General features: G+C 43.1%; 3 non-coding genes across 3 annotated transcripts; 2 read left to right on the forward strand and 1 right to left on the reverse strand.

Moving 5' to 3' along the window:
* The first annotated feature begins 246 nt into the window (after positions 1-246).
* On the forward strand, positions 247-360 carry LOC140310548 (U5 spliceosomal RNA). Its single transcript, XR_011916607.1, has one exon. It is a non-coding gene; the product is annotated as a U5 spliceosomal RNA (small nuclear RNA).
* Positions 361-668: 308 nt separating this feature from the next.
* Positions 669-852, forward strand: LOC140310400 (U2 spliceosomal RNA). The gene has a single exon (XR_011916475.1). It is a non-coding gene; the product is annotated as a U2 spliceosomal RNA (small nuclear RNA).
* Positions 853-4,086: 3,234 nt separating this feature from the next.
* LOC140310624 (U5 spliceosomal RNA) lies at positions 4,087-4,200 on the reverse strand. The gene has a single exon (XR_011916677.1). It is a non-coding gene; the product is annotated as a U5 spliceosomal RNA (small nuclear RNA).
* Between the last annotated feature and the right edge of the window lie 1,800 nt (positions 4,201-6,000).

Raw genomic sequence — 6,000 nt, forward strand, 5'->3', positions numbered from 1 at the left:
CAGAACAAAGCCTCAATACGGGATTCTCGTGGTGTTTTTGTTGCTGCCTTGTCTTTTGCATAGAGTAAAAGACAAGGCAGCCATCAAATAGGGCCCGATTGTTCCTACTTGGTCAGCCGAGGAGCAAGGGGGGGGGGGGGGGGGGGGGGGTGGGGGGGGCAAGCGTCTCAACCAAGCAAAGCTCACCATGGGGAAGGTGGCTATACCAACTAGCCTGATGCCCTGCTCCCGCAGTGACGGATAATCGTACTCTGGTTTCTCTTCATAACATACAAGTCTTTCGCCTTTTACTAAAGACTTCCGTGGAGAGCAGCACTAATGAGTTGTTTCTATTATTGGCAGGCTTTACCTTTGCGGGTGAAGCCCTTTCTGTCTGTGCAAAAGAAATCTTGCTACTTTGCAGAGTGACTTCTCTGAGTAGAGTCGCCTTACTTGTTGCGACTGTGCCGATGTTCGAAGCTGGAGTGCAAAGTTGTTGCTTGAATGGTGCTTGCTGGAGCATGCGGGAGTGCAAAGTTATACCATTTAAAAGGGCTGAAGAGTGCTCAGTGCAGCGGGTGGGCGGAGGTGCAGCGTGACACTCTGGCCACCTATGGCCATAAAAAGAACACTGCTACAAGTGCGCATTGTGCCAGCAAGGGCCCTCGGACCTGAAACAGTGGACAGTTATCGCTTCTCGGCCTTTTGGCTAAGATCAAGTGTAGTATCTGTTCTTATCAGTTTAATATGTCCTCTATACGAGGACAACATATTAAATGGATTTTTAAGAATAGGAGTTGAAAAAGAAGCTTGCTCCGTTCACTCCAAGCCTCGACCCGGTACTGCAGTGCCGCTGGGAACGGTGCGCTCTCCTCTGGTCTTGTGAAAAAGCAAACAGCGGTGCAGGATGGAAGTTTCAGGGAGCCCAAGATGAAACTTTCTTTTAATCTGCTGAGAAAAGAGAGTGAATGCGAAGTGGACTTTAACACGGCTCTGGGAGCGAGCCGAGTGCGGGCTAACCGGAGAATTGCTTGAAAGAAACGCGACACCGAATGAGTGGTCAGAACAAAGCCTCAATACGGTGTTCCCGTGGTGTTTGTGGCTGCCTTGTCTTTTGCACAGAGTAAAAGACAAGGCAGCCATCGAATAGATTGTTTCTACTTGGTCAGCCGAGGAGCAGGGGGGGGGGGGGGGGCAAGCGTCTCAACCAAGCAAAGCTCACCAAGTAGGAACAATCGGGCCCTTTTCGATGGCTGCAACACCTGAAAGAGATATTGATGCGAGACCCGATCAAATGCTTTTTCAAAGTCTAAATTTAAGATGACAAGCCGGTGGTTTCTGTCTCTAGCATAATCAATGATGTCTCGAATCAGTACGAGGCTGTCGGTGAGTTGTCTCCCTGAGATGGCACAAGTTTGGTCTGGGTGAATTACCTCCTCTAAAACAGAGGACATCCGTGTCGCTAAAACCTTGCTAAAAAGTTTACAGTCAAAGTTTAAAAGTGTGATGGGCCTCCAATTCTTTAGGTCAGTCTTATCATTTTTTTTATAAAGTAGAGTCACTATTCCCACTCTAAAACTGTCAGGCAGTCGGTCGAGTTTTTCAAAATCTTTAAAAACATCTAAAATGTCTGATGATAAAAGGTCCCAATAGGTCAGATAGAATTCTGCAGGAAGCCCGTCTAAACCCGGAGCTCGACTTCTCTTAAAACCTGTTAGGCATTTTTTTAACTCTAAAGCAGTAAAATTCTGTGTCAAGTGTGCATTCTCTTTTACGGTTTTGTCAACGAATTTTAAGATTTCTGCCGATGTTTCCAAGTGCACTGGTTTCTCTTTGTACATGTTACTATAAAAGGTATGTACAGTTTCAATCATCTCTTGTGTGGATTTTGTTAAAAACCCATCTTCTCTTTTTAGATTTTGAATACACTCCTTTCTTTATTTTTCACCTTCCTCAATTTCCTGCTCCCTGCTTCTTACAAAAATTCCTTTACTCTTTATTTCTGCTGAAACTGACATTTCCTTTTTGACATCTTTGATTTCTTCTTTAAAGTCTATGCCACACTGATTTAGTTTAAAGTAGCGCTGTAAGCGTTTATGTAGTCCCATCATACATCTATTCTCTTTCCTTTTTTTACGTTTACCTTGCTGTTTAAAAAAAGTCTGGGTCGTTTCCTTCACCATTTCCCACCATTGTGCATGTGTTTCGTAGAGGTCTTGAAGGGTCTGCCACTCTTTATAACATTCCCTGTACTGACTGACTATGATTTCATCCTCCAACAGGGAACAGTTGAGTTTCCACAGACCACTTCCTACCGTCACACCAGAAGGGGGTGAAAGGGTGCAGGAGAGCATAAGGTGGTCTGAAAAGAAAACAGGGGTTAATCTAACATCAGTGGGTGGGCAATCTCTAGTAAAGAAATAATCAATGCGAGAGGCTCTGGTGCCATCATGACTAAACCAGGTGAAGCCCTCCTCTCTGGGATGCATGGTTTTAAAACAGTCAGTAAGCTTAAAATCCCTGCATATGCCCTGAAGTAAAATCGAAGTCTTATCCACTTTAAAATCTACCCCTGCTCTTTTTCTATCTTTCCTGCTCAAGATACAGTTAAAATCCCCTCCTACAACTAAAGGTACTTGCCCTAGCATGTAAAGCTGTATATCTTCTAAAAGGTCATACCTTTCATTTTTTCCATTGAAACCATAAATATTTAAGAGGTTAAAGTCTTGCCCCATAAAATTCAAGTGTGCTAAAAGTGCCCGTCCGTCTCTCACCACTGTGCTACCTTTCACCATAACATGCGGATTTTTAATTAGAATGGCCACACCATCATTTTTATTTTGATTTGAGCCACTCCATATCGATAAATGGGGCCACATTTCCTCCCATTGTCTATGGTTTTTTAAAAAAGGTAGTCCACATTCTTGTATTAAAAACACATCTGATTTTATGGAGTCTAAGAAGGATAAAATACTCTGGGCTCTTGTCTTTGATTTCACACTTCTCACATTTAGTGTTGAGAAGGTGAGAACCATTAAAAGCATAAAGGAAAGTAGGTATGTCATTTTCGTTTTTCTAAGTTATCAAAACAAATTACACACAGGTTATTTCTTGGGAAACTAGCTCTTCCTTCATTTCTTTAGGTGAAAAGTGAGTAGGGTGATCTATATTTCCTTTTCGGACTCTCGGTGTTGGCCTCTGACGCAATGTTGCATTTAACTTTGAGTCCCTGGGGGTTGATTGCAGAGCTGAAGTTAAAAAGGAGACCTCATTTGGTGAGTCGGAGGGGAAGACTCTAGGTTCTTCCACTGAAGAACTGTCTGAAAGGGACCTAACCCTTCCCCTCTTCTCTGATACAACTGGGGAATCAGAGGCTCAGATGCCGTCCTCTTTGGCTGTTGACCTTCGGGGAGGTGAGTATCTTCACTAGACTCACCTGTCTGCTCTTCCTCCTCATTTAGCGTAGCTCCACCCTCTGCCTGTGAATTCTCACAGACTTCAACACTGAGTGGTGAGGCCTCTACAGACCCCTCCCCTTTTTGCTCCTCACTTCCAATCCAAGCTTTTGGCGGGAAGTTTGAATTTATTGGGTCAACCTCTTCACTTTGTTCACCAACTGCCACCTTTGGTCCTTCTCTTTGTTGGCTTGACTGTGGCTTTACCGTCTTTAATTTGTTGGCAAAAGATTTAGGGCAATCTCTGAAGAGGTGATTTAATTCTCCACAGAGATTACATTTCCTGCCATTTGGACACTCTCCAAAAGTTTGCCCAATTTCTCTGCTCTTCCCACATAACACCTTGGTACAAGCCTCAACCAGGTGCCCATGCTCACCACACTTGCGGCAGAACTTGGGCTGCCCCTGGTAGTGGATGTAACCTCGGTTTTCAAGGTGGCCAGAGTGTCGCCCACCCGCTGCACTGAGCACTCTTCAGCCCTTTTAAATGGTATAACTTTGCACTCCCGCACGCTCCAGCAAGCACCATTCAAGCAACAACTTTGCACTCCAGCTTCGAACATCGGCACAGTCGCAACAAGTAAGGCGACTCTACTCAGAGAAGTCACTCTGCACAGTAAGAAGATTTCTTTTGCACAGACAGAAAGGGCTTCACCCGCAAAGGTAAAGCCTGCCAAAAATAGAAACAACTCATTAGTGCTGCTCTCCACAGAAATCTTTAGTAAAAGGCGAAAGACTTGTACGTTATGAAGAGAAACCAGAGTACGATTATCCGTCACTGCGGGAGCAGGGCATCAGGCTAGTTGGCATAGCCACCTTCCCCATGGTGAGCTTTGCTTGGTTGAGACGCTTGCTCCCCCCCCCCCTTGCTCCTCGGCTGACCAACTAGGAACAATCGGGCCCTATTCGATGGCTGCCTTGTCTTTTACTCTGTGCAAAAGACAAGGCAGCAACAAAAACACCACGAGAATCCCGTATTGAGGCTTTGTTCTGATCGCTCATTCGGTGTCGCGTTTCTTTCAAGCAATTCTCCCGGTTAGCCCACACTCGGCTCGCTCCCATAGCCGTGTTAAAGTCTACTTCGCATTCACTCTCTTTTCTCAGCAGACTCTTGGGATTTTATCTATAAAATGAATTCCTTCACTCAAACTATGTGAAAACTGCTTTGTCCTTAATATTTACCATGTCTAGAAAGATTTAAACAAAAAAAACAACGTTGTACTTTGCAGTAAAAGAAAGAGCAAATCTAAAGTTTCAGGAATCCGAGAATAAGCTTACTTTCATGAGTTCTTCACGATTTCGGATTTTGCTATAAAATGAATTCCTTCACTCAAACTAAATTAAAACTGCTAAACCGCTAATCTGTTATATGTAAGGCAGATGTCAAATTCACCGAAATAGGATCAAAGGGTATTCGGCCAATCGAGCTGTAGCAGCTTCGGTAAAAGAGTATAAGTTGAAGAGTTTGTGAATAAAGGTGTGCGCACACATAGTGTGCTGTACGAAAATAGGCAGGGAGCAATGCCGGCTGGGGTATATGTTCTTGTATGTTGTCTGACTGTTTGATTTGAATGTGTTGTGTAAGTGTCCTGTTGAATGTTACATGTTTGGGCTTTGACACGCTTCACTGTGGTTGTTAACTGTGTGGTGTGTCCTGAAATGTTATATGTTTGGGCTGTGTGACATGCTTAATGCTTGTCAGTAGCTACCCACTTATTCATATATAGCAACTGACAACATAAGAAGTCTGGACATACTTTGATAGTAGTTGTAGAAGTATCCTTATTGATAATAGATCACTAATTCATAGTGATAGAACAGTAGATGAACAGGTGCTTGCACATGTCTCACGAAAATAAAATGGGTGTATGATTGCTGACGGCAGAGCAATACTGCCAAACTTATGAGTTCTTGTGGCAAACTTGATTCAGTGTCTTGACGTGTATACGCTGTTTCGCTGACTTGATTGTCACAAGAAACAAAGTGTGTTTGATAAGATCCGACCATTTTATTACGGGAGGATCAGTATGTATGGATTCTGATGTGACTGATAAACCCATTCGTATCTTAAGCATAATCTAATACGTGAGACAACGCCCTGGCACACGATAAAAAAAAAAAAGAGAGAGAGCGGTTTTGTGTCCCCACAGTCCATAATGTAGAAAAGAGAGAAAAAAGCCTTTCTGATTTGGTGTGTGTGCTCATAGTGCAGAGTGTAGAGAAAAGAAAGCCGTTTTGGTGTCACGGGTGTTGTGACTTACACACACACATTTCTAAATTGAGAAAGGAAATTATTTTAGAGGAAGCACTAGAGTTTAGATCCCACATTTGTTGATAGGCATTCATTTATTTCTTCACTTCTGATGAAGTTTCAACAATAAACAACAAACTTTGTATTATGAGAAAGAACCAGACTCATTCTTCAGGAATCCGAAAATAAGCTCTATTTTATGAGTTATGCACGAATTCGGATTCTCCTATGAAACGAATTCATTAACTCAAACCAAGTTAAGACTGCTTTGTCCTTCATATTTATTCATGTCTAATCAAGTTTCAACGATAAACA

Source organism: Leuresthes tenuis, unplaced genomic scaffold, assembly GCF_036924035.1.
Source record: "Leuresthes tenuis unplaced genomic scaffold, fLeuTen1.0.hap1 SCAF_6, whole genome shotgun sequence".
NCBI classification, from domain to species: Eukaryota; Metazoa; Chordata; class Actinopteri; order Atheriniformes; family Atherinopsidae; genus Leuresthes; species Leuresthes tenuis.